This window comes from Octodon degus, unplaced genomic scaffold (assembly GCF_000260255.1).
Source record: "Octodon degus isolate 3935 unplaced genomic scaffold, OctDeg1.0 scaffold00099, whole genome shotgun sequence".
NCBI classification, from domain to species: Eukaryota; Metazoa; Chordata; class Mammalia; order Rodentia; family Octodontidae; genus Octodon; species Octodon degus.
Window position 1 is genome coordinate 2918343 of NW_004524675.1, and position 8947 is coordinate 2927289.

At 39.8% G+C, this 8947-nt stretch overlaps 1 pseudogene; it reads left to right on the forward strand.

Moving 5' to 3' along the window:
- The first annotated feature begins 4509 nt into the window (after positions 1 to 4509).
- On the forward strand, positions 4510 to 6354 carry LOC101566857 (annotated as a pseudogene).
- Positions 6355 to 8947: the final 2593 nt, after the last annotated feature.

Sequence of the window (8947 nt, forward strand, 5' to 3'; positions counted from 1 at the left end):
GTGTGTGTGTGTGTGTGTGTGTGTGTGTGGCCAGCTCAGCCCACCAGGGGGCGCAGCTGGCTGGCATGTGGTGCTGGGGGAACGACCCGTGGTCCCTGTGCTTTGCCAAGCTTGTTCCAAGTAGGTGCTTTAGACCACTGAGCCATCTCTCCAGCCCCAGAACCGGGGATTTGAACTCAGGCCCTTGAGCTTGCCAGGCAAGTGCTTATTCTACTGAGCCATCTCCCCGGCCCCTGATTATTAATTTTAAAGCAAATTTAAACGTTGCATAGATTATGAAAAAACCCCTCAACAATAGCAATGAAAATACACTCAGTGTTGAATATATGTGTCACATTAAGACTAATTCATTTGGACTAACTCAAAGAATTAAAATAGAAAGCAACATGAATCCATAGCATAGAGTTAAAATATACAGAATAAGTATTGAAAATGAAGACTGACAATAAATTAATTTGAATATTGAATACTTTTCAGCCTTATAAGTTTTTTTGTAATTGTTGCTGTTCTTTTTTTAATATATTAGGTACAGCATCTTACTATACAGCTCAGACTCAAAGGGATCCTCCTCCTTTCAGTCTCCCAAGCACTGGGATTATAGGTGTGCACCACCACACCGGGTTTCTGTGGCAGGCTCACTGTTCTCCAGGGTGAGGCGGGAGCTGTATGTGGTACTGGGGATCAACCTCAGTCCCTGAACTTGCCTATGCTTAGTCTGCTGAGCAGTCTATATTACTGGCCCTTGCGGCCTTATAAGTTAATAAACAATGTCTTCCTGTCTCCATGAATTCTTTACATGTTCTAGCATACTACTATGGTCACTATAAGGTTTATTTCAAGTGCAATGCTTAAATCCTCCCAGACTCATCACCAAGCAAACTTTTATATTTGTGCTTCTCCTTTCTGAACTCATTGATAAAATACTTCCTTTTCTTTAACTGACACTTAGCTTTATTCTACACTCTGTTGCTACCACCTGCCAAATTACAGGCATCTGGAGAACTCAGCATGTATCTATCTTTTTTTTTTTTTTTTACTTTCCATCCCAGCAAGGCACTTATTTAGGTAGGTGCATTATGCTTGATGAATAGCAATCACCTTGATCTCATTTTCTCTTAGGCTTTTGGTATCATGGAAATGACATTCTAAGGGCCCAGATGCTGACTGCAACATTGGGCAACCTCTGAGGACAAGCAGGAGACTTTACCTCCCTCTGCGCAATAGAAAAGGAAATATTTAACTATGTAAAGATTAAGCTTATGGCAGAAAAAAGAGAGACCCATAAAAAGAGTGAAAAAGCAAGGAATTTCTGATGTCTTTATTAGTTTTCTTCAGGAAAGGAAGAAAACATACTGAAGTATATGGCCAAGTACTTCAGCACAGGTTACTGTGCACTTTCTGTAGCCTGAAGTCTGTCAGCTGATTTTCAAAATGGCATCACAATCCACTGCAGTTGAGCAGGGCCTGTGTACACACACCTGCTCTTGGGTCACTTGATTTCCAGTCCCTAGTACCTAAGTATGTGGCTCATGCTAATATCCTGAGTGAATGTGTACTAGTATCTTATATTCTCATACTGATTTAGTTTTGTGCTTTCTTAAAAGGGTTCTTTTGACAGTAAGATAAGAGTATATGTAACATATTAAAGCAATGTTATCACATAGTAAATATTTAATAGTTATTATATAGAATAAGGGAATAGACCTATGCTTTGATGAATAGTGAACTGTTTGGGCACTGGGACTTTGCAGACCTTAGCCACTTACCCAAGAACTACTTAAGAAACCACATTAGCACCTTTAAAAACAGGCACTAGCTGATGCCACATTTTCAGCTATTAATTCAAAATTACCACAGTTCTGCTGGCTCATCATTGCTGAGAAAGCTCATTGAAGGGATTAATTTTATTGAGACAAACTTCAATGTGCAGAAATAAAATATTGAGCTGAGTTTATGAAGGCAGAATTTAGGCAACTGGGTGCCAGGGAAATAGGGGTGCTAACATTAAGTCCTTGTGCATTTATTTGTCATCCTTAGGACATTAAATGCCACTCTTCAAATCAGTATGTGTGTTTTGCATCTTTAGCCTCTTCTACCTCTGAAAAATAAAACCCTTGGAAAATGAAACACACTATGGGACAGGAAATATGATTTTGCAAAGTATAACATACTGAGAAAGTGTGTCTGAAAACTGTGTGAAATATGCACTGCTGGTGTTTTTTCTTTTTCTCTATAAGTAGTATTTTTTTAACTGTCATGTGAATTTATTGCCAGTAAACTATGACACAGCCCCAGAAACTGAATCCGTATATTTATCTAGAGAAGAACATGGTGATAATCTCAACACTGTCTTCAAAGATATATTATATGCAGCTTTCTACAGAAGAAAGAAAATGTATTACTTTTTCTATGCTAGTTAAGCTTGGATTTTCCTGGTCTATAAGATATCAGTCTCTATGAATTGCACTGAACCTTACTGCACGGTTTTGAGATGATTCTTCTGTATGCTGGGGATTTGGCTGAAAACAGCATTCTTTTTCTGCTTGGGTGCCCAGCCTGCATTTTTTTCACCACTCAACAAATAAACCTTGTCCTATAGCCAGGAAGAATGGCATTATATGGGGCCGGGGAGATGGCTCAGCGGAACAAGTGCTTCCCTGGCAAGCGCAAGAGCCTGAGTTCAATCCCTGGTTCTGCCAAAAAAAAAAAAAAAAAAAAAAAGGATGACATTATGAGCACCAGCCACATAGTTCAGTGGACTAAAGTGCCTGCTTAGGCAGGCACAGTGACTGGGCTTTGATCCCCAGCATGCCATACTGGTCCCGCCCAGGGACAGACTGAGATGGTGACTGAGACTGGGTGAGAGCCGGTAATCCTAGCACTTGGGAGGCTGAAAACAGGAGGATCATTACGAGTCCAAGCTGTGTAGTGAGTGAGACCCTATAGACTCTATACTAAAAATACAAACAAACAAACAAACGAATGGCATTGAGAAGGCAGACAATAATGATTTTAACTATTTTAGTAAGTGTAGATAAATCATTCCCCACTGATGTTGAGCAAAATTTAAAAATATATTTCCTTAATGTCAGAATTGCTAATACCTGATAAGAAAAGTAACAATAAATTATGTGATGTTTTATCTTATTAACATGTGAACTTGAATGTTACCTTGGAATAATTGTAGGATGACCTTGCATATTTTTAAGTACAGCATTTTGTGTATATACAATAGCCAATTTTCAGAAAAGAGACATACTCAAAAACATCCTTGATAATTCCCAATTCTGGCTGATTTTCATGACAAAAGTTGGACTTGTCTTTCTCATCATATTAGACAACCACAAAATTTGGCAAATCATGTGACACATTTGGTTTCAAACATTATACATTAGGAACACAAGCCTGTGAATCAGAAGGAAACAGAAATATGCTGGGCCCTGTAAATGACCGTGGCTTTCTGACTTGCAGTGTTTTCCAGATTATCATGTAGGAAGGGGAATGTAAAGAGGGCATAGGTTAATTGAAAAGACAGCTTTAGCTTCAGAGAGGTGAGGGATTGAGGGAGGTGAAATTTCACAGAATGAGTAAATATAAGAAAAATGATAGGGGAGAGGGGACACGTTTAATAATGTGCATGGAATTGGCTTGATTCTATGGCCAAAAACTAAACTACACATATGTGTGCTGAAATACTGCAAGATGTTTTAAGATCCAGGGGATACCTGTAAAGTAAATCAGGGCTATAACTTATTAGAGATCTGAGAATACCTAGGATATTCTCTAAAGATTACAGAAATGGACAGACAAACCCTGGAGTAAAGGCTAGTCTACATCAGCCTTGAAAGAATAACATTTCAAAAATTACTTCTCTGCCTGCCACAATAATGTTCAGTAGCTTTCTAAAGAAAGAATAGTGAAGAAACTCAAATACATATTATTAATAATTATCAGAGATAAATAAAAGCATGAAATATGGCATATAACCAGGAGAAAAATTATTAGTTAATAGGAAAAGGTTCAGATGACAGAGGATTGCCAGGCATGATGGCTGACTCCTACAATCCCAGCACATGGGAGGCTACAGCAGGAGGAACCCCATGGATTCAAAGCCAGCCTGGGCATATAATGAGTACAAGGACAGCTTTGACTGCCTAACCAGACCCTGCCTCAAAATTACCAAAAAAATAAATGTAATGTAAAAAGATTAGCAGAAAATGACTTTATAAACATACACTGTAAGTATGCTTAAAAATTGAAAACAAAATACAAAAATAATCAAGAGATTAAGAGATGACAAATAAAATTCCTAAAATTAAAAAGTCCATGAGGTTTCAAGATAGCAGAGACTGGGTGCTTGATCTAAAACCAGAGGTGAAGGCCCCTGAGAAGGAAAGGAGGCTGGTAATGGTCCCTTCCACACCCCTAGCAGTTCTGGGATTCCAGCAGGAGTGTTTTTTTTTTATTTTTCTCTTTTTAACAATAAGTGAACCGTTATAGATTGTCAATATGGGGCAGAGATCAACATCATCCCCAAAAGTGGAAAATTTATGAACCCTACAGACCAAGCTCGAAAGGAAGCTCAGAAGAGAGAACTGAAGAACAAAACACAGCACATGATAGTTTGAGCTGCAGTTTTGAAGATGGAAGATCCCAAACAGATTATCTGGGACATGGAGAAATTGGATGAAATGGAGTTTAATCCAGTACAACAACCACAGTTAAATGAGAAAGTATGGAAAGATAAACTTAAAAAGATTCAGGAAACCTTTGAGCATATGCTATGACTTTATGAAAAAGATAATCTAGATATTTATAAAGAATTGAGATGAGCCAGGGAGATGGCTCAGTAGAATAAGTGCTTCCCTGGCAAGCACAAGGGCCTGAGTTTAATCTCCAGTTCAAAAAAAAAAAAAAAAAAAATAGAATTGCGAAGCTAGAAGTAGAGTATGAACAGAAAAGGGCTCAACTTAGCCAGTACTTTGATGCTGTCAAGAATGCTCCACGGGTAGAAGCAGAGAGTATTCCTTTGCCAGATGTGCCGCATGCTCCTTCCAGCATCAGAATCCAGGACATTCCACTTCCTGGCTCCCAGCCACCCTCCATCCTAAAGAAGACCTCAGCCTGTGGGCCTCCAACTGGAGCAGTTTCTGTCCTTCCTCTTTTGGGGCATGGTGTTCCACCTTCGCTCCCTGGCAGGAAGCCTCCAGGCCCTCCACCTGGTCCACCTCCTCCCCAAGTCTTGCAGATGTGTGGCCGTAATGTGGGCTTTGCTCTTGACCTTCCTCCTCACAGGTGAGACGAAGACAGGTTCCATAGCCCTGATCGTGCGCAGCATGGTCATGATGACGATGTTTCCAACACCAGTGAAGATGATGGGTATCCTGAGGACATGGCTCGGGCCAAGCACAATGACAGCACTGATGACAGTGACACAGACAGGTCAGATGGAGAAAGGGATGTGGATGAGCTTATGCACCGAGACGGTAATGAGTGAGACAACACCGAGGCAAAGAAGGCAGGTCTGAGTGTGTGGTTTGCAGATATGCCCAGGAAATCAAGAAAAAAAGAGAAGAACATGAAGGAACTGACACCTCTTCAAGCCATAATGCTGCGAATGATGGGTCGCGAGATCCCTGAGGAGGGTCAGGAAGCAGAGGAATTTTCAGAGAAGATGAGGAGGAGTATTCGGAAGATCTGAAGCTGAGAAGTAGTCACAGAAGCAACGCAAAGGGGAGGGAGGAGCAGCAGCTTCCTCCCTGCAGTCCATTCCTCCTTCTCAGATTCAGGCGCATCCCATGCCAGGACCACCTCCTCTTGGGCCCCTGAACGCCCCACCTCTGTGGCCTCCACCTCTGGGGCCTCTGGGACCACCCACAGGCCTCTCTCCTGGCCCACCACCAGGCGCCCCTCCATTCCTGAGGCCTCCTTTCATTGTGTCCAAGCAAGATGCACCCACCTCTGGTGCTTCCCCTTGGACCTGCCCCACCTACATGTTTCCTACCAGCTCCCCTGCTGAACCCAGGAGTGCTGTGTGCACCCCCTAACTTGATTCCCCAACCCAAGGTGGATGACACGAGTGCAGCCACCATGGAGAAGACTCAGCGACCATCAGTGCCAAGCCACAGATCACAATCCCAAGGAAAAGATTACTTGATTTATGCCCACTGCGCTGAGGGTACATCAGGAGAATAAAGAGGCCACTGCTTCTCCCCAAAAAAGAAAGCCAGAGGATGATTCTGCTGTGCCTCTTGCCAAAGCAGCCCCTAATCTGACCCTTCTGTTCTTGGCTCAGTACAATCTAAGGATGATGTTTATGAAACTTTCATGAAGGAGATGGGAGGGCTGCTGTGACAGCTGTAGATGGCAAAATAGGCTCGTGTTCGCAGCTCAGAGAGCAAGACACCCGTAGTAAGGCTTAGGCGAAAGAGCCACTTCCGCTGTCAGGGAGTGTTCTCATTTCAGTAAGAGGAATACTAGAGCTTAGCCTTGTTTGGAGTTTCCTGCACCTGACAGAGGGTGTTTCATCCAGAATAAAGGGGCCAAAATATTCCCACAAGAAGCAAAATCTTTCAGCAAATGATGATAAAATTAGATGACTACATTGAAGACTGAACCTCAAACTTTTACTACTTACAAAAGTTCACTAATAGGAAATATACAAGAATCCTCATGAGCTTGAGTTAGACTAATAATTGTAGAGCACTTAACCATGAATTATGAAGGGAACAAATTGATTTGCTGGGCATTACTAAGATTAAAGTCTTGTGTCTCAAGAAAAATGTACTTTATCCAGTAAATAGAAATACAACCATCAATAGGAAAAAATGATTATATCTCTGAAGTGTCTAATAAAGGATACTTATAAGATGACACAAAGGCACAATATAAAGAAAGTGTGCAAAGGATTGGGACAGATACTTTATACAGAATAGATGATGTTAAATATAAGTACATAAAGGATATTCAGTGTATCAGTCATTGGGAAAGTGAGAACTGAACGTAATGAAGTAACACTGTGGAACAAAACATGGTTAAAATTTAAAAACTGACAACACTGCTTTTTAGCATCTATAAACAACTGCTGTCCAACTGCTGTTTTTCACGTTAACGTCTTTTAGAAAATAGTCAGAAGGTTTCCATTAAAGCAAACATATGCATTTCTACAGAGTTTTCTTCCAGTGCATTTAATCAAGGCAAATGAAGACTATGCATAAACAGTTCTAGGGGGTAGAGGCACAGGGGTGGAGGAAACTATTTTGAGAGACAGACATGGGCTATATTTTCCTATCATTAGTTATAGTTGTTCAAAGCCATTTAAATGAATTCTTATTTTATGTTAATTGAACTTCAATAAATTTGACTAAAAACAATAAATCATTCATAGGTCTATACCCAGTGGTAATCACGAGTAACACTATATATCATCACTCAGAACAATTTATATGAAAACTTTGATTTATAGTTAAAATACATTTTTGTAAAATAATTTTTTGAGGATTGTCTATATCTTTCTCTCAAATAAACTCCAACTAATGGAATTAATCTGCTGAAGAGTTTGAACAGTCTGAAATTTCTTGACATGTATATCCAAATGACCACTAAGAAATTCATTGCAAATTGTGATTCATTTACATTTTTAACTGAAGACAGAAGAACATTGATCACAGTTTATATCTTGTCTTTACCTGCACAATAACCATCAGGAAAAGTTTAGTCTCTATGTTGAAATACATTTGACAGTGCATTACAAACTTCGGTGACTTCCTTAAGTTCTCTCTAGTATTGTTCTCAGCATTTTCAATATAAATGCCTGCATTTGATGTGTTATATCTGACTGATGATATGCTAAAGAAGATCTGAGGCATAAAAACCCATCAAGTTTACAGGGTGAAAGCAGGTAATGGAACCCCATACTGAACAGTAGTAGCTGGGAAAGCTGAGTGCTTTTTCAAATTATTGTTTGGACTGTTATTTTAACTCTGCTTCAGAGGAACACATTTTGGCTCAAACTTAGAGAAATGACACAGTTTACTTCCCTCTATTTTCCAGTAGTTGAGTCCAAGTTGTGTATCTTGCACTTCGAATCACCTGGGAAGAAAACAATGCAGAGAGAGCATTTGCCTTTCCTGGGAGGATGCTACCCAAGAGCTGTTGAAAATAACAGTAGTTCTCTGTAGAGAGACTACTACTGCAGTTGAATCAAGCGTTTGGATCTCTGAGCATTGTAATAGTGTGGTTATGTGCCGATACGTGGACAGCCCTGTGGAGCGGAAGCATATTAAGGTTTTTAGAGTGAGTTTAATGGACCATAGCAATAATTTACATTCAAAGTTACCAGATTCTTGGCAGGCTTCTCTCTTCCAGGTTTTTTTTGCAATCTTGTGAAAATAGGTTCCTTTTCTTTTTTTATTTTTGTTTAAGAATCCAAACTATGAGCTGGACATAATTTTTCTTTAACAATTAATTTGTTGTTACACCATCATTATTTATTTATTTTTCCCATAATTTTATTGATGAGCAAATAGCAATGAGACAGTTTCAAATCAAATTGGTAGGACAGATTCAATAATGAACACATTGCATACATTCTTCCTAGTGGTTAAGTGCTGTACAAGATGCGGACATGATATCCTAACAGCATTAGAACAAATCCCTCTATTCATTAAGAGAGTGTAACTGTCTATCTATCCTAACCACTTTGAACACACAGATACAACATGGACATTCATCTGTATCCCCTTTTTTGGTTAAGTTCCATTATTTGATTATTATAGGTATGTAAACTCAGCAACATATTCTAAAAGAGTCCAGTAGCCCATAATAGTATTGGGTCTTCCGCTTGACTGGCAATGTCAGAAATTTTTTGACCTGAGTCCCCTACAGCTCAACGTGGCTTTACTTCCTATATTTCGTCTTCATACTTTTCACTGGATGGTTAAGACCA